This window comes from Nanorana parkeri, unplaced genomic scaffold (genome assembly GCF_000935625.1).
Source record: "Nanorana parkeri isolate BGI_ZX_2015 unplaced genomic scaffold, ASM93562v1 scaffold400, whole genome shotgun sequence".
Lineage (NCBI taxonomy): Eukaryota > Metazoa > Chordata > Amphibia > Anura > Dicroglossidae > Nanorana > Nanorana parkeri.
The window spans coordinates 1,210,345-1,229,724 of NW_017306668.1; the positions used below are offsets into that span (position 1 = coordinate 1,210,345).

At 41.1% G+C, this 19,380-nt stretch overlaps 1 long non-coding RNA gene across 1 annotated transcript; it reads right to left on the reverse strand.

The window, feature by feature from the left end:
* Positions 1–395: 395 nt before the first annotated feature.
* LOC108789476 lies at positions 396–19,380 on the reverse strand. The gene is made up of 3 exons (XR_001941403.1): positions 19,370–19,380; positions 18,956–18,967; positions 396–510 (listed from the first exon to the last, which is right to left on the reverse strand). It is a non-coding gene; the product is annotated as an uncharacterized LOC108789476 (long non-coding RNA).

The following is a 19,380-nucleotide window of genomic DNA, read 5'->3' on the forward strand; positions in this document are numbered from 1 at the left end:
TGTGGGACGTGTGCAGGAATTCCGCCTCATAAATGTCCTCACATCCCCTAGAAGAGTCCTTTATTATTACAACTCCTGACTGATGTCTGATTGCTGGAGGAGGCATTAGGATTTCCGATCAGAGAGACAGATGACACTCCGGGCTTATTACAGGGAGTCCCGGTCCATAGGAGTGCTGGCTGCACCCAACAACAACTCCAGTTATTACAAAGTTGACACTAAACTCAAGAGGTAAATCATAAAAAGGTATTCAAGTATCCAAACTAGTAACAAAAATGTATCTTATGTGTGTGTCACCCTGCTGTAGATCCTCAAATCAGCTCTGAATTGGTGCTGACACTGTTCTTCCTTCTGGAGGGTGACAACTTTTGTTCCCTATGATCCTATGATCCCTGTGTGTGGTGTAAAGTAGTCACTGCTCCAAGCTCACTCCTGTGATGGACTACAATTTCAATACAAATAAGTATACTATTTTAGTCCATAATGAGAGTGAGATTGGAGCGGTGGCTACTTTACAACACACACAGGGACCATGGGGGAACAGAAGTAGCCACCCTCCAGAAGGAAGGACAGTGTCAGCACTAATTCAGAGATGATTAAAGTTGAAGCTTTAAATGACACTAAACTCAGGAATTAAATCTTAAAAATACATTCTAGTGCCTTAGGCTGGGTTCACACCTAGGCGTATCGAATATGCGCGTTTGTCGCGCATTTCGTGCCGCACGTTTTTCAACAAACGTGCGTTTCCGAGGGCTACCTGGCTGTATCCCAATGGATACGCGCGACAAAAACGCCCCAAGGAAGCTCATGTATTTCTTTGGGCGTAGGCCGTTTTGTAGCGCGTTCAGACGGGCTGAAATACGCCCAGGTGTGAACCATACCCATTGGAAACAATGGGAATTTGGTGTTTGAGCGTTTTGCAGAGCGTTCGAACGCGCTACAAAACGCCCAGGTGTGAACCAGGCCTTAAGGCTGGGTTCACACCTGGGCGTACGGAATATGCGCGTTTGCCGCGCGTTTCGTGCCGCGCGTTATCGCGATTTGCGGTAAAAGAAACGCGAGACAAACAAGCGTTTGCAAGGGCTATCCGGCTGTATCCTAATTGATACGCGCGGAAAATACGCCCCAAAGAAGCTCCTGTACTTCTTTGGGCGTAGGGCATTTTGCAGTGCGTTCCTACGCACTGTAAAACGCCCAGGTGGGAACCATAGGCAATCATTGGTTTTCACATGTTGAGCGTTTTACAGCGCGTAGGAACACGCTGTAAAACGCCCAGGTGTGAACCAGGCCTAAGGCTGGGTTCACACCTAGGCGTATCGAATATGCGCGTTTGTCGCGCGTTTTGTGCTGCGCATTTTTATCGCGATTCGCAGTAAAAATGCGTGACAAATGCGCGTTTCCGAGGGCTACCTGGCTGTGTCCCAATGGATACGAGCGGCAAATACGCACCAAAATAGCTCCTGTACTTCTTTGGGCGTAGGGCATTTTGCAGTGCGTTCCTACGCACTGTAAAACGCCCAGGTGGGAACCATAGGCAATCATTGGTTTTCACATGTTGAACATTTTACAGAGCGTAGGAACACGCTGTAAAATGCCCAGGTGTGAACCAGGCCTAACGGAGAACTATGGGGTTAGGGCTTTTCCCCATTGTTCTCCTGAGGGTAACGGGAGGACACAAACTAGCGTCCTCCCGTCACCCTAAGCTCAGTATACAGCTGGCTCTGTATACAGCTGGCTCAGTATACAGCTGGCTCAGTATACAGCTGGCTCTGCCTCTAGATAGGCAGAGCTAGCTGTCACTCACGCAGCTGGGCGGATCTCGACATAATTGTCGGGATCCGCTTCAGCTGCGGCATCTCAGTATACCTGAGGAGAACTATGGGGAAAAGCCCTAACCCCATAGTTCTCCTTTAAGGTACATGATTGTATTTTTAAGATTCAACTCCTGAGTTTAGTGCCACTTTAACAAACATGTATCTTGTTTATGTATCACTCAGCTGTACAGGTGAAACGCGAATAATTAGAATATCGTGCAAAAGTAATTGCAGTAAGTGCTGCAAAAGGGGCCCAAACCAAGTACTGAGTACATATGCATGCTTGTACTTTTCAGAGGTCCGATATTGTTCTATGTACAATCCTTGTTTTATTGATTGCATGTAATAATCTACTTTTTTGAGGTTGTGGATTTGGTGTTCTTGGGGTTTTCATGAGCTGTAAGCCATAATCATCACAATTATGACAAATCACGGCTTGAATTATCTTGCTTTGCATGTAATGAGTCTATCTCATATATTAGTTTCACCTTTTAAGTTGCATTAGTGAAATAAATGAACTTTTGCACGATATTCTAATTATTCAAGTTTCACCTGTAGACCCTCAAATCATCGCTGAATTGGTGCCGACACTATCCTTCCTTCTGGAGGGTGGCTTCTTCTGTTCCCCATGGTCCCTATGTGTTGTTGTAAAGTAGCCACCACTCCAAGCTCACTCCCATGATCAGGGCCAGACTTGCCATTAGGCCTCATTCACACGGAGGCTAACTCGGGGCATGCCCGCCGTATCGGGCCGTTCCCGAGAGGGATAGGTGCTGCTTGTGACTGCGTGCAGCAGCCAGTTCTTCGCTATGGGAGGACACGCCCATATGCTGTCATATGCATACCCGAACTGCACATAAGTGCGGGTCCGGGTGTCCATGCTCGGACTCCATGGTCCTTCACTGCATATGTGAAAGACGGCAGGTCCTGCAGCAAGGTGCCCGAATTGGAAATCTAGCCCTGCCCGTGATGGTTTACAACCTGACTACAACCTCACGTTTAATTTACTATTTGTATTAAGACTGTAGTCCATCATGGGAGCAAGCTTGGAAAGATGGCTACTGTACCACACTAGAGGCCACCACCTGAAATTGGAAGAAAAAAAAGGTTTAAAGAAGAACTCCGGGCAGAATAAAAAATGAACCCTTGCAGTGGGGCTACCCTACACTGAGGGTTAACTGAACTTTTATCTGTAGGTGACTGAATAAAGAAGATACATTGTAAGGGTGTTAAAATTGTGGAACTCCCTTCCCCGGGTAGTGGCATCAGCTAAGATAGACTCATTCAAGAAACATTTGGAAGCTTTCCTTAGTGAACACAATAGAGAGGGGGATAAGTGACTCATACACACAGACACATAGGTTGAAATAGATGGATCCATGTCTTTATGCAACATTAAAGGAGAACTATGAGGTGAGTGATTTTTACTCACCTCATAGTTCTAGCTGACCTGTCACAGGTCGTCTCAGTAGATCGTGAGGTGAGCGAACACATACCGGCGTTCGCTCACCTCTCAATCCTGTCACGGCTCTCTGCCGTGACAGGGGAGGGGCTGGATTCCACCCTTCACGCTCCGATCCGCCAGCGCTGATCCGCCACACTGGGGGGAATTCAATAAAGCCGTAACGGCACTATTTCACCTTTAAAAAGTTCCTGCACTAAAAATTTAAAAAATCCCTATTGCCAGTTTTGGTAGCTATAGCGACCGAAACTGGCTATTGTGGCAGATTCAAGTTGTTAAGGCTGCAACTGATTAAAAAATAATAATTGACAGTTTACAGATTAGAAAACTGGTGGAAGTTAAGATCAAATCTGATCTGGCTTACAGAGAGATGCCAATGCTCAGAGTGGGGCATGTGATGTATGTGCTGGGAACTTTTATGAATCTGACAAATTCCTGTTCACTGGTTCTAGGACTGGACCACAGAGTCCTAGGAACCAATTATGCATCCCCGACCCCATTCAGGTGTCAACCAGGGGATTCCCCAGCCAGCAGCTGAATGTGAACAAAGGGGCCGGGGATGCTGGCTGATATCATTGCCATACTTGGGCAATTATATCAGCCAGCATCCCCCTTGTTTACATTTAATTGTTCTAGTGACGGAGTGGGTGGAGCCTGATGGGTAATTCTGAAAACAGAGTTCCCCATCAGATCCGCTCTGCTGTTGATTGACAGCAGGCAGTGGGCAGGTGCCATAGCCAATAGCAGACTGGCTATTGCACCAGCTGACTCAATGGAATACAGGCACATAATACATTCATTCTCCAGCCCATGTTACTGAATGCCTGTACCTCGGTACGGACATGGACAGGATTAGTACAGGAGCCAGAGCATTGCACAGTTAACCCACTGATTGAAGACTGTAATGAGAATAAAACACTCAGTTCCCCGATCCCTCCTACCGTGCTATTGTATTCCACTGTCAGAATACCCAAACACTAACTATAGCTGAGAATTATAAGACCAGCTTCTCCCTCTTTTCGATTTTTGTTCAACAGAGGGGTACTGACAGTGGTCAAATTTCGAGCAGTATATGGCAAACTCAAGAGAGGGTTAACTTCTCTTAATCTTTAAAAACAATTCCTCTTACTTCCTGTTATGTCAGTAGGACAGGACATGAAGGGAAGTCACCCCAACGAGACAGTGCTAGCAAATAAAAATGGATAGAGACTTTATTCATTCCCTACCCCAAAAGCTAAGAAATTAACTTTACTTTAAATTGGCAAGATGTGGTCAGATGTGACATTCGAATGGTACTGTGTGCCAAATAGCGGAGAGCGAGTCACAGATTAGCCAGCAGTAGGGTATTGGGACTCATTTTGCTCACCTGAATAACTTTGGTTTAGTTTCAGTGTTTTTTTTTTTTATTTAAACTAGGATTCATGCATGTTTTGGGCCTTAATGGGATTAAATGTAACATTTTCCTCGGCGTTGTACAAGCGTGGTACTAACATGCTACAGTAATTACATGCAGATGTGTACCATACGGTGTTCAGGTCCCTTCTCCCTGCAAAGAAAATTTGAATAAATTGGAGAACATGATGGATTGGTCACAGTTGTTTGCATTTAGTGGAGAACATGTTTGCTCTACCATTGATGGACCTGATGATGTGAAGACACGGCTGGTTTTAGGACAGAACAAAACATATGGTTTCAAATGAGCATCAGCTTCTGTTTGTGGAACACAGATTTATGCTCATTTTTATTAATTTAGTTTTTATTTCCCTGAAATTGGGTCCGTTTAGTTGTAAATTAAAATTTGAAACAGATGATGTCGAAAAAAAATTTTTATTTTTATTGTATGCATTTTTGTAGTTGACATATTCTGTAGCATCTACATGGTGTATTAAACAGCTCACATCAATCCCTACCCGCAAAGGAGAAATCTACCCCCCCTCACTACAATTTTATACACACTTCACAGCCAGTTTCGTCAGAGCCTGTTAATATGTTTTTATTAACTGCGGAAGAAAACCCAAGCAAACAGGGAGAACATTCAAACACCATGTCCCTGGGGGGTGTTGAAGCCAGCACTGCCACATTGCTAACCACTAAGGCAGCCTATAGACTTCAGAGGGTGGTCTGGGCAGCCAGGAGTGACCTCAGGGCACTTAGTCTGCAGAGAGCTGCAAAACTCTCAACAAATGTCTAAGCTCGGCTGGGCCCTGATGTTATAAAGCAGAGTTAGGCAAACTTTGTCCCTCCAGCTGTTGTAGCACTACAAATTCCATTGCGAGACTCTGACAGACACAGGCATGACGGGATTTGTAGTTTCACCACAGCTGGAGCATCAATTCTTTGAGGTCATTGCATAGATCTGTAGGACTAGATAGTAATAGGACAGGGAGAAGTGAACAAACACACTTCTGGATTTAAAGGCTTGCATCCTCCACTTAGTACGTAAAACACATGATGGATATTCAACCATTTACCAGGTTCCTTTATCTAAAACATGTATAATAAAGATGGCCAGTAGGATTTCATTCAAGTTTCATTCAAATTTTAATAGCTAATGGGGTCAAATTGACAATTGTTTTTGACTGCATGATGTAAAAAAAAAATTGGAAGGAGCAGGATGTAATTTTTTTCTTGAACGAACGCAAATCCAATTTAAGTCGCTAGGAATCGCAAATATTATAGCAAGCAATTGCCAGAAAAAAAAGCAAATGAATCTACCACCCACCATGTTAAATTGACCATTACAATTCAGGTGACTGTAAAGTCAAAACTAAAGTCAAGTCCGTAAAGTCTGTAAAGTCAAAACTGTAAAGTCAAAACTAAGCAATGAATCAAGTTTCAAAACAGTTTGTCACATTGACATGGAATCAAGATGGGGGAAAACTGTCAATTTTTTATTGGGATTTTCTTTTGGGTTTAATTAGGACAAAATTGCCGTCTCCTTACAGTCAATCGAAATCATAATTTTATGTTTTTATTTGCTTTAGGATTTTGTTAAAAATGTAATTGCTCTAAAATTGGTTTGGGGCTACCTTCAAACATGCACTTTCAGACTGACTGAGCTTGCATGCTTTCCTGTTAAAAAGTAAAAGGAGGGATCAACTAGACACAACAGGTGGCAACCTAATCCTGGAGGAAACAAGAGTGATAACATGAAATCAGTAGGTTGGAGCCACAGCCATCTCATATCTATGGGTACCTTCATCAGGACCTAAACAAAGTACAGAAATGTTTTTCTTTTTTTCCCTTCCTTCCTTTGCTTTTTCCCTACGCCACTTTATTTATCTCTGGGCCTTGTACTACAGTTTCATATCACCCTGTTTATCACCGGACTCCAGTCAAGCTAAATAAATTATCTTATCTCCCTTAAAGTCATGCTGAGAACACAGCTAATATACAGGAATTACTACACCCCCTCGGCGCTATGTACACCATCTGTGTCTTGTGTGTTCTCCACCTTTTTGACCTAAAAAGTAAATATCTATGAACACATTCCAGGCAGTGGTGTAACAATCGCCATAGCGACCCAGGCGGCCGGTATGGGGCCCGGGCACAGGGGGGCCCGGCCAGGGCCGCCTGGGACTGCCAGTCTCATCCACCTTACCAACCGTTCAGTGTTTGCTGCTCCTCACTGCCAATCTCTTCACTGACTCCCAGTTGCCTAACGAATACAGTTCAAAATACTAAAAACAACATACAAAGCCATCTACAATTCTTCCTCCAGCTACATTACCAACCTTATCTCAAAATATCAGCCATACCATCCTCTCAAGACCCCCTGCTCTACAGCTCTCTCATCACCTTCTCCCATGCTCGTCTACATGACTTATCCAGAGTGTCTCCTATTTTCTGGAACTCCCTACCACAGCCTGTCCGCTTATCTCCTACTCTGCCCACTTTTGGGCGATCCTTAAAAACTCATCTCTTCAGGGAAGCCTATCCCACCTCAACATAACTGTTCTTTTACTTCTTCTACTAACTCAATCTACAGAATTATTACCTTTTGTATCACTTGCCCCTCCTACTAGATTGTAGGTTCTAAGGAGCAGGGCGCTTCTAACCCTACTGTACTGAAATTGTATTGTCACTGTGCTGTCTCTCTCCATTTTGTAAAGTGATGTGCAAACTGTTGGTGCTATATAAATCCTGTATTATAATAATAATAGAGAAATTCCAACTTCACCATCAAATCTTTCCTCCAACAGTTGGCAACTACCACATCTCTGTTTGTTATGTGTTAAGATGAAGCACTGAGATCTTGGGGAATGCTCAATTAAGTTTTACTTGCTTATAATGACTTGTTATAGCTGGGCAGGGTAGAGGTGGCAACTGCCAAGTGTTTATTTTTCAATACGTGGACTACCAGAAAGGTAAGTATATTACTTCTTTTGTAGGCACTGCTATGAGTAAAAAGGACGCTGTGGTGACAGGGCCAATTTAACGTTTTATAGTTTTGTGAAGTCTCTTTAAAAGTCATGTATGCCCATATAATCAGAATTCCTCCTTTTAATCTTACAGCAGTTAAGCAACCATGCATAATAATGACTATACCTCCAAATACAAAATTAAACCTTACAATATGAAAGTGATAATCATTACACTTCACCTCCTTAAAACATTTCAAAAGACCTATATTTAGCTAATCTTACATGAATGTCTCTAATTTATTATGAGATAATTTGATGGCTCACCAGCTTTCCATAATGCCAGGTCCTAAGAATTCTCCGGCTTGGGCTTTTATTCATTGTATAAATCTCGCTTGCGGATTGTTGCTGACAATATCACTTTCTCTGTAGAGAATATAATAGAGCTATGATAGGTCAGCAGAGTTCATACATAACTCTATTGAACCACATTACTTTGAGGGTATTATTTGAGTCAAATGGATTCATAATCTTTAAAGATAAATCCCTAAGAGTGGATGAGGTTTTACCAGGCCCTTGGATCAGCCTAAAAGACTGAACAGTTATAATTGTAGACAGATCTACTGGAACTATGAGGAACACACATAGAATTATAAAACTGGAAGAGATTCAAGGTACCGTTTTTTCGGTACAGAGTGCCGAATTTTTTTTACGGTACTCACCGCTCGGCTTCCTGATTATGTGGGAAGCCGTCTCCATGCTCCCTTGTGACCAGTTGACGCGGAAGCATGGAGCTGGCTTTCTGGCCAATCAGGAAGTCAGGGGGTGCTTAATAACTCGCCGCCCGGCTTCCTGATTGGCCAGCTTCCTGACCAATGTGGATTACACGTTACTTTTTTCTGCTGCTAGATGTCATCAGTCTAATGGCTAAACCCAGGTTGTCCTGAAACCACCCTGGCCTGTTTATGGATAGTGCAAGAAGAAGCAACACCAAGATGAGCTTATATCTTTGCCATTCTGCTTTCTCTTCCTAAAAGCATGCTTCTCATCAGCACATGTGAATTTCAACTATATATTTAGTGATTTGCTTATAGTCAGCCTTAAAGTGTAAGTCCAGTCAAAAAGTTTTTCCTAGTTTAGGATAGAATTGGAAATGGTTAAAACTCCAGTTGGGTTTTTACTGCTGTCTGGTCTCCGTTCGAAATATTTATTCTTACTTACTCTCCTGATGATGTTTTGCCACACAGGAAGCAAGCGGAACTCCCCAACAGCAACACAGACATACAAAAATAATTAAAAAAAAAAAAAATTCCGAAGGTAAGGGAAAGGCTAGAACCCTTGTCAGATTTCTATTTCTTTGTGTGTCCCAATTGCACTTCTACACTCACTACCTGTCTGGTGAAACCTCTGTCAACAGGACAGGAAGTGAGGGTAAATGGTAAATCTCTTTAACGGATCCTGGAATAGAAGTAGAAACCTAATCCTTTCTTACCCTATCTTAAAATAAAATAAATAAAATAAAAAATCTGACTTGACAAAACCATTGAGTCTTGTGTAAGTATACTTGATTGGTGTACAGAAAAGGAAAGACCATCGACTCACTAAATGGACACATAATTAACCCCTTCGTGACTGACGACGTACAGTGTACGTCGCCAGCATCGGGATTTACATGATGGTAATAGATTATTAATAATAATCCTTATCATCTTGTCTTGAATTGTATTGTGATTGTAATGTCTTCCTTATATTGTAAAGTGATACGCAAACTGTTGGCGCTATATAAATCCTGTATAATAATAATAAGATGAGAATAGACAAGGAACATAGATTAGTTAAAACACCACATTAAACTAATTTTAATGGCTTTCTTTGTACGATATAATAACTGAAATGTATGTAGATTTTAAAAGCTAGACTTTCAAACAGGTAGCTAGCTTTAGGAAAATTTCTAGGAGATAGAAGCTATTCACTTTGCAAAGTGAAGGTTCACCAGGCTTAGTAAATGTGGCAAGGCTGGGTCCTCTTCAAATATTTAATCACGTGCAAGCAAAATTCCTGCTCATTATTTCCCATGCATGGCATTGAAAATGAACACAAGTTTACCTTGTTTACTAAGTTCAGTAAATGTTCCTAGTCTCTTAGTATTTAAACTCCCATAACTCTCCATTTGTTCAGTTTGCCTGAATGTGTTGCTCCAATGCCTTTGGTTTCTCCAGACCTGTGTTCTGTCAAAGCTAATGGACTTCATGAAATGCTCTTAACTGTGATCTGCATAACACTGTTACCTTTGTGGCGTCTTATTATGTATTAGTATCTGCCCTTAATAAAATGTCTTTTAAACTGTATTCATGCCATTGTCAGTTTGGCAGAATGTTTGTTTTTTTTCCCTTCATAGTTGTATATATTCTAGCACTACATATAAGGTTTTTATTGCATGTTAAAACAATATACATGACGTTTGTTGAATATAACAGGATGTAAAATACTCTTGGCTGAATCAAGTCAAAGTTTAAAAGTATACAGTTTATGCTTGCCTTTAAATTTATGTGACGTGTGTAATACCAGTAGTGGATTCAGTCGGTATAGCATATTTCATACAGCGTACTTTAACCTCAAAGTGAACCCATGGAAGAAAAAGAAAAAGTTTCACTTGAGTGACTCTCTTCCCAACTGCATATGCTTACCATATTTTGGCCACCAGGAGGGAAGAGAAGAAGCCGTATATAACCCTTCAAAAGGAGAACTATAAAGGTGTGTGATTTACACTCATCCTCATGGTAAGAGCTGACGTGTGACATAGAAACTGTCACATGTCAGCTCAGTAGATTGGGAAGTGAGCGAACACATACTGCTGCTCGCCCACTGCCCAATCATCTCCCTGCAGAGGGCGGTGACTGTCAGTCACCGCTCCCCACAAGGATTCCCCCCCTCCCCTCTCCAATCCTCCAGCGCTGACTGGAGGAACAGACAGGGGAGGTGGAGGGCACAGCTGGCTCTGCCTATAGATAGGCAGAGCCTGCTGTCAATCAGCCATCTGGGTGGATCTGGACAGTATTGCCAGGATCCGTCCCGGCTGCGGTGCTCTTAGTATATAGCAGGCAATAGCTCTCTATATACTGAGCTTTGGGTCATGGTAGGACATTAGTATATGTCATCCCGTGGCCCTAAAGGAAACTATTGGATAAAAAAGGTTACCCCATAGTTCTCTTTTAATTAGTGGCCAATCACCCAACAAAAGTGCTGTCATGTGGAAGCTAGGGGAGTGAGTCTCATGCTCTCCATGTGCAGAAGTACCAGGTATTTCAATTTCAAGTGGCCGAACAGAGCAGTAGTGGAGTGCAGGGAAGGTAAGCATCTGCATCTAGGAATTGAAATGCATTCAAGTACCCTATTAACAAAAATGTTGCTTATCTGTGTTACACTGTAGATCTTCAAATCATCTCTAAATTCATGCAAAGTGGCTACTTTTGTTTGTGTGTGTTGTATAGTAGACACCGTGTCAAGCCCACTCCCGTAATGGACTTCAAACTCATTACACATTTTTAAACTAAATGTGAGATTGTAGTCCATCGCAGGAGCAAGTTGGAGCAGTGTTTACTTTACAACACACACAGGGACCATGGGGAACAAAAGTAGCCACCCTCCAGAAGGAAGGACAGTGTCAGCACCAATTCAGAGATGATTTGAGGATCTGCAGCCGAGTGATACACAAGTAAGCTACAATTTTGTTAATATTTAAAGGTACTTGAGTGAATTTTTAAGATTAAACTCCTCAGTTTAGTGTCACTTTAAGGTATTTAACCTTTTATTAGGACAGACAGTCCTGCCTCATCTAGTTTACAACTGCCAGCACAGTACAGCAGGGTTAATTATGCAAACAAAACTCCCAATTTCTTCAAAGAGTGAGAGCTTTTCAGAATAGAACATCTGAAAAAGGTAAGCTGTAATTTGTAAATATTTTAATACTTAACTTGCATAAATCCCAAGACTGTATACTGGTATGGGAAGATTCTGATCCTGCGATTCACCATTATAACTTACCTGTTCAGTGTATAACGCACTTAAATACTTTAATAAATAAATATTTATAACTTTAAGGTATTTAACCTTTTATTAGGACAGACAGTCCTGCTCATCTAGTTTACAACTGCCAGCACAGTACAGCAGGGTTAATTATGCAAACAAAACTCCCAATTTCTTCAAAGAGTGAGAGCTTTTCAGAATAGAACATCTGAAAAAGGTAAGCTGTAATTTGTAAATATTTTTGTAAAGCTATGCTATGTGAATTGTAACATGTAACAAACAAAAAGTAGGTGTTATCCCAATTTGTTTTGGTAGTTTTGAGACCTCATGATCCTCTTAAAGGTGATTAATCTTGAGTTTTTAATTTAGTTTGCCTTCGCCGAGCTCTTTAAGGAAAATGCAGGAGGATGAAGATGGTGAAGATGAAGATGGTGAATACCTCCATGTTACTACTCAGTCACCCCAAGGGTCATCCCACCCAAATATAATTTCCTTCTCGTTAATAGAGGAACAGAGAAATTCAGATACAGTTGGGTTATACTATCGCCAGTGTCCAAGTAGAATGGACACTGGCAAACAGAACACGTTTAAGCCAGCTCCTCCCCTATCCAGCATGTGTCAGATGTTTTGCTAGTGTCCTAGGAGGACAGACCTGTTTTTCTTGATAGCCTTTTTTACTCCATTTATTTCTTTCTATTCTTTTTTATTGACTTCAATCAAGATTTGTCATTACATTGCTGCTAGAACTAGTGTTTAAATAGCAGCTATCCAGATTGGTGTTTCCTCAGCCTAGCTTTGGAGGCTGTACCCAGATCCCACTGCACTGAATAATTCAGGGCTAGCCTGAAATATGACCCTCAGGCACTGGGCTCTGCAATGTGGCACTTTTCATATCTGAGAGGACTGTGTTATTAAGCCAAGGAACACTTTCCAGGTCCCGAGCTGTGGCATAGCCCCAGGTGTGACCCTGTTTCTGAAGACTTACATTATGAATAATGCAGGTCAGGCTAAAGCACCTGGAGCTACTTCGCTATTTGCATCATTTAGTGTCTTTCAAAATTTCTCACTACCACCAGACTTACTGCACGAAGGGTTAATGCTGAGGGACTGATCGTTGATACCATCCAATAGGTGGAGTGTTGTGCTTGCTCTGCACTCTCTTTCCGGTCATTCACCATAGAGGAAGCACCATCGCCTCTCACTCCCCCCCTGGTTGTGTTGGTTGCTACCATATCTGGTAGGGGGATTGGCTTCATCCAGTTAAGATTTGGCCATTGGTCATTGTAAGAGCTTCTGGGCTGCAGGCAGTCCCCAGTTCCTTTTGGGCCTGTTAGCTGTTGTTGCCCACCCCTCAATTGGACTGCTTTTGGATGTCCCAACTGTATCTAAATTCCTGTGTCTGTCAACTGAGATGAGAAATAAAATGGGATGTTTGTACTTACAATAAAATACTTTTCTTTGATTCCATTGAGGGACATAGGCCTGTTTTTTTTTCTTTTGACTACTGCTTTACCACAAAGAATGCTCGGTGGAGGAGGGGGTTATACTGGGGCTGGCTTACAATTTTTCTGTTTGCCAGTGCCCAATCTATCTATTCTAAATTCATGTCTCCCTCAATGGACCCCAAGAAACATATTTATCAATAATTACAAAAAAATCACATTATTTAAGCTGTGGGTCGGCTTAGTCAGCCACTGGCTTTTTACGGTAAAGAACAAAATCTCCCCTCCATAACTTTCACCTCTGTTCCAGTCCACCCAGGATTTCAAGGTGTTTCCATTCACCATTGTGTGTTCTTGCATTTCCTGTTGCATTTTCCAAAACAAAAATAAATTAAGAGTCCGACTGAAAGAGGAGGACAACGGCAGATGTGCAGACTCAGGGACTTGAGAACATAATTCCCACCATTACTAAGACATATAAGAAGTTACCAGGTGATTAAGCTGGTATTAAAATACCAGGTTTGGGTGAACATAGTGGAGAGAAACATATGACACACTGCCTATGTCTTTTTCTGATCTTGTCTGTGTTTTATTGTTACCAGACAAATAACAATAATGCAGAGTTAGGCTAATACCTGGAGAGCAGTGGCAAACATATTAACACACTAAACTGGACAAAATATGTTTTTTTTAATTTTTTTATTTACAGTGAACATCTGTAAGCATGAAAAGGTCCCACCCAGGGTGTGGATGTGGCAGGATTTTCATGTGCTCATCATTATTTTATTCCAAAATTGCAAATATGCAAGAATAAAAATAAATGAAAAAAAAATAAATTCAAAAGTTTTTTTTTCTTCTCTACTATTTAAAGAGTAAATCCATACAGATAGAAAAAAAAATATACATTATTGCACATAAATATTCCTTCATAAATCATGATTGATGGACTCATAAGACAGCATGACATGAATTTTAAATGGACACAGCAGCCCATTTATTTAACAAATATAACAAATAACAGTTATCAATCCGAATAACCAATATTAAACATTTTCAAATAAATGACATAGAGCTTCTTGGTTACAAGAAGAGATCTTTGTCCATCATCCAAAATAAGGCTTTACTAAACACCACCCATTCCCCCACGGTACCCACCGCACCCCCACCAGCTCAAGGATAGCTCCAAATCTGACTATCCCTATTTTAATTTTCCAAGGGACCAAGTCCCTTCAACTGGTGATGAACAAGGGAGGGCAGGTGGGACAACCTTCTACCCTAGTCGATTGTCCATAAACAAATCCTTGCAGTATCCGCAGATCCTACCCATGCGCCTCCTCCCTACCATCTGACCCAAGACCTCCAATCAGGTAAGCCCTGCTACTTTTTCTAATCCTTAACCCTTTCCTGGGGACTATTCCTCCCCACAGTCATGTAGCCCCTCTACTTATTTCTCTGGGTCTGTCTTTAAAGGAGAACTATGGGGTCAGGGCTTTTCCCCATAGTTCTCCTTAGGGTAACGGGAGGACACAAACTAGCGTTCTCCCGTTACCCTAAGCTCAGTATACCGCGAGCTACAGCTCGCGGCATACTGAGACGCCGCAGCCGGAGCGGATCCCGACATCGATGTCGAGATCCGCCCAGCTGCGTGAGTGACAGCTGGCTCTGCCTATCTAGAGGCAGAGCCAGCTGTATCCGCCCCTCCCCCGTCCGATCCGCCAGTCAGCGCTGGCGGATTGGAGCGGGGAGGGGGGAATCCAGCCCCTTCCCTGTCACGGCAGAGAGCCATGACAGGATCGAGAGGTGAGCGAACGCCGGTATATGTTCGCTCACCTCCCGATCTAGTGAGCCGACCTGTGAGAGTCTCATTGTCACAGGTCAGCTAGAACTATGAGGTGAGTGAAAAGCACTCACCTCATAGTTCTCCTTTAAATGTAATTTTTTTAGTTATGGGTTATGCTGCTTCAATTACCCACATATTTACTGCTCTTGACAAGTATTATCCTGTCTCTCTTCTAATAATATAAACTGAGTCCTCCCATTTCAAGTTCACAGCAGCCTTACTCGAGCCATTGTGTTCCAAATACTGGAATACAATCACAAGACACTGAGAATGAAAATTCGGAGCCCATATCCAGAATCCATATTTTGTATTTCTGATAGTTGAAAATGTCCATTAAAAAGTTCTTAACAAAAGTTCCCAAGTTTATAGTTAGTTTATAGTTAAGTCTTGTGTAGAAATATAATCAAAGCCCTTTTTCCCGATTTCTTTCAATTCTGTATTTTGGCATAAAAAAATAAAAATAAATCATAACTGACTTACCAATAAATTACAAAATAAATGTTTATCTTTCCTGCGGGAATTTATGCTGCTGTGAGTTAAAGTGTATGTAAACCCTAACACAGGACTTGCATTATTTGCTCTCTTTAGGTCTGGTAAATATACTTTTAGAAGCATTTTGTTATATCTGTTTGATATGTACAAAAATTACTCATTGGTCTTGTCAGAAATTCCGAGCTGTCCCGTTTCCTTTGCACACTCCCTGTGTTATCTTAAAGAGCCAATCTGTTGTACAGATCTGTATTGGTGGTTAAGTAGTTTAGCAAAAGATGATGGGCAGGACTGACATTACTTAACAACAATGATGTGTGTTGTGAGACTACAACAGGGTTTGGGAACCTAGTATTTGGTACTGAAATCTCACCTCTTGCCATAGTCCATAGCCTATGGGTAAGTAATTGGGCCATGTTGGTGTTCCTTAGGGAACAATGAGTGCTTTTAGTACTCTTTATGTCACATAAAATGGATAGCTAATCAGCTTGTAACAAGTGGGTCAAAAGGAACCAAAAACTCTCTACTAAAGGCCAGTAAAATATAATTTTACCTTCTGAAAACAAAAGGTACTAGTACAAATCCAAAAACAATAGTTGTATTCCTCAAATGGAAAGTATTTTAGAACTTCTCAAGCCATATTTCCCAGCACCATATTTTCCATGTTCCACTATTGACCAACGGCCCACAACAGCTGTGGCAAATGGCTTTGTAAATGTATTTTGTATCTGTGTTACAACCCGTGCTTCTGCTTTTACATTTGGTCACAGTGGCATGAAAGACCTGCATTGCTCCAACAGTGTACTAGAATGAGAAATACTTCGCCCCCACCATTTTTTTAACTGGGTTGCATATGTAGGCTTTCTGTTATGCATGGATGCTTCAAACATGCCACAATCACCCATCACCAATTAATCTTTAAACCACTTCCTCCAAGTGCTACTATATTCTGAGAGGATGAAGTTAAGTCCAAAAAACTAATTCCAGTTCCAACTGTGTAAAGGATTTTGTTTGCTAGATTTGTATTCCCAGCAGAAAGCATTCTAACTGCATATATTCATAGTAATAAAATAAAAAGAAAACAACCTTATCAGTTCTCTATCAGTGTTAATATCACCTTCCTGACAAACTTTACATTCCAAAATTAAGAACGGAAATGCTAACTCTTGAATGCCTGCCTTACAAAAAAAGGAAGTGGAGTCTTCTATTGCAATGGTACATCAAAAGGAAAGAAAAAAAAAGAGAACAATGGTGATGACTTTATATTCTAATTGTCAACTGTTGCCTTTGGCTGCCCTGTATCAAGTGGAAGATGGAGGTGTACAACAAGTCATGTATGTAGGAAATAAAATGTGAAGCTCAGTTTGGAACATGTAGTAGGAAAAGGTCAAATGTGATTGCTTCCACTTAAAACATTGCAGTATATAAAACCTGGACATTTATTCATAAGAATAAATAAGAACCAAAAGGAACATTATTTCCATCCGGAAATAACCGGTCTTTATCTAGTGCAAAAGCATGGTGCAATTGTCTGTTTCATACGTAGGTGCACCCAGCGCATCTTTGTGTATATATGTGTTTGTCTGCGTGGGGGGCATAGGACTTTAAAAAGTGAGTATAACTTTGCTATTTTCCTTCCTAGACCAAAACGAGCACTTAACCCCATTGCAGTGCAGGAGTAGCTCCACTGCAAGGGTTAATAATAATTTCCCCCGGAGTTCTACTTAAGTGCAGAGTTTGCCTGTGTGTTGCCAGTGTACTGTTCAAATGACTGTTTGTCACCCAAGCATTTGGTTTGATTGCCCATTGTTTTTTCTGTATTGTCAAGTCACCGTTGCCTAGAGGACCATGTCATTTAATACATGGCAGGCCTGTCACTATCAAACCACCCCACTATTATTCCCACAATTATAAATGATTATGATGTATAGAGGATAAGGTTGTTCAAAAATAATCTTCCTAGGTGTTAAACATGCTAGGAATGCCACTGGGTAAGATTTCTATGAATGGAATTTGACTTTAGTTATATAAGGAATGAATATTTAAACTGCCCTTTATCATATCTGGGACTAAACTAAAACTATAACAGCCCAGCAACCACCACTTTTTAGGTCAGCTTCTTGGCCCCATATTTCTCACAAAATACATTTCCTTGAACTAGTTATTGTTCTTTAAATGTGGGATTGACGTTGCAAACGAAGTGTTCACTGAATTAGATGAAGCTGCATTCATCTCATCATGTCCAAGCAAAAATGTTTTTTTTTTCTATATACTATAATTACTTTGGATCAATTGTATTATTTTTACGCTGAACTCCAGGCAAACAAAAAATTACACATATGATATACATATACTGTAGAAGAGAGGTTATACCTGCCAAACTTTAAGTTTGGTTTTAAACCTATTTTATAGCTTCTTTTCCTAATAAAGACGTGACAAATGATTCACACAGCACTATGGGGAAGCTATAGAGAGAGCACATATAAAAGTAGGTCCCTTTCAGGCATGATCTGTCTTACTAAAACATAAAAATGAGTTGACCAATAAGGGATGAATCACTGCGATCTCTCTGTTAATTTGTAAATTCCATGTGTATAAAAGCACTTATGACCAGGACTCTATGTTGGTGCTATATAAATCCTGTATCATTTTTACAATCAGTGTAAACAGGCTTTTTACTGCTTGTGGCAAAGAAGCAAAGCAAAACATGTGAAAAATGAGAGACGAGCTCCTTTTGCTGGCTTGATAAAAGACTGCACAATATTCATAGACAACATTTGTTAACCAAATAAAACAAATTAATACTTAGTGTAGATCCTAATCAAATATAGACATCATTTATAAAACCACTATGCAGTGGGGGAAATGTATCAACACTGAAGCAGAGAGAACCTGGAGCAGTTGCCCAAAGTAACCAATCAGTTCCAGGTTTGATTAAATCCCCTCTATTCTGTTTCCAAGATCATAAATCACTAAGGGCCCATTCACACCAGGTTTGTTTGGACTGAACTGGCAGCCTTGTGCAGCATTGTTTTTAATTTACTCAGTTCAGGTCACCTTAAGGACTGCATGCATTTTAGTGCAGCGCGGTGTGATGCAACACAACTGCATCGCACCTTGCTGTGGCCGATGGAACATAATGAAATGTTAGCACTGTTCCCTCCCAGGACACACCAATGGCTTTAAGTTCAGCTCTGATGGCTGGTGTGAACCAGTCCTAAAAGGCTTAAAATGGTAATTCCACTTTTGCAGCCAGATTAGAGAAACCCCCCACTATATGTTTGTTATGTGTTCCCATTCACACAGCATACCGAAAAATAATTTAGCCAAAAACAAATTCTTTTAACTGCTTCTTTGGATTATGATTATAAATAGGACACTGCAGGCAGCTTCCAATGGTTAGAATAGATGCCCGTGAGCTGACAAGGGACTGACTGAGGGACAGTTTTTTAAAGTAAATATAAAAAGGGGAATTTAAAAACATGGAGCCGACAAAATCTGGAGCAGCTACGCATGGCAACCATTCAGCTTCTCTCCAGTTTGTTCAGTTAAGATTTGAAAGTGAAAGAGAGAAGCTGATTGGTTACCATGGGCAACTGCTCCAGATTTTGTCTGCTCCAGTTTTGATGAATTCCCTTCACAATGTCTTCAGGTCTTTAACCCTTTGTTAGGATAGGCAGTTCTGCTCATCTAGTGCTAATGAAATCTGCCAGCACAGTACAGACAGGGTTGTTTGAAAGAAAACTCCCCCCAACCCCCCAGACAGTGAGAATTACGCAGGATTTTTCAGTCCTAGAGATTCCAGAAACATAATTAAAAACAGGTGAGCTGCAATTTGTAAATATTTTCTTTTTAAGTCATGCAATGTGAATTGGAACAAGTAACAAATATGAAGTAGGTGTTATTCCAATTTGGCTGCAAAAGTGAAAATACACTTCACATTATA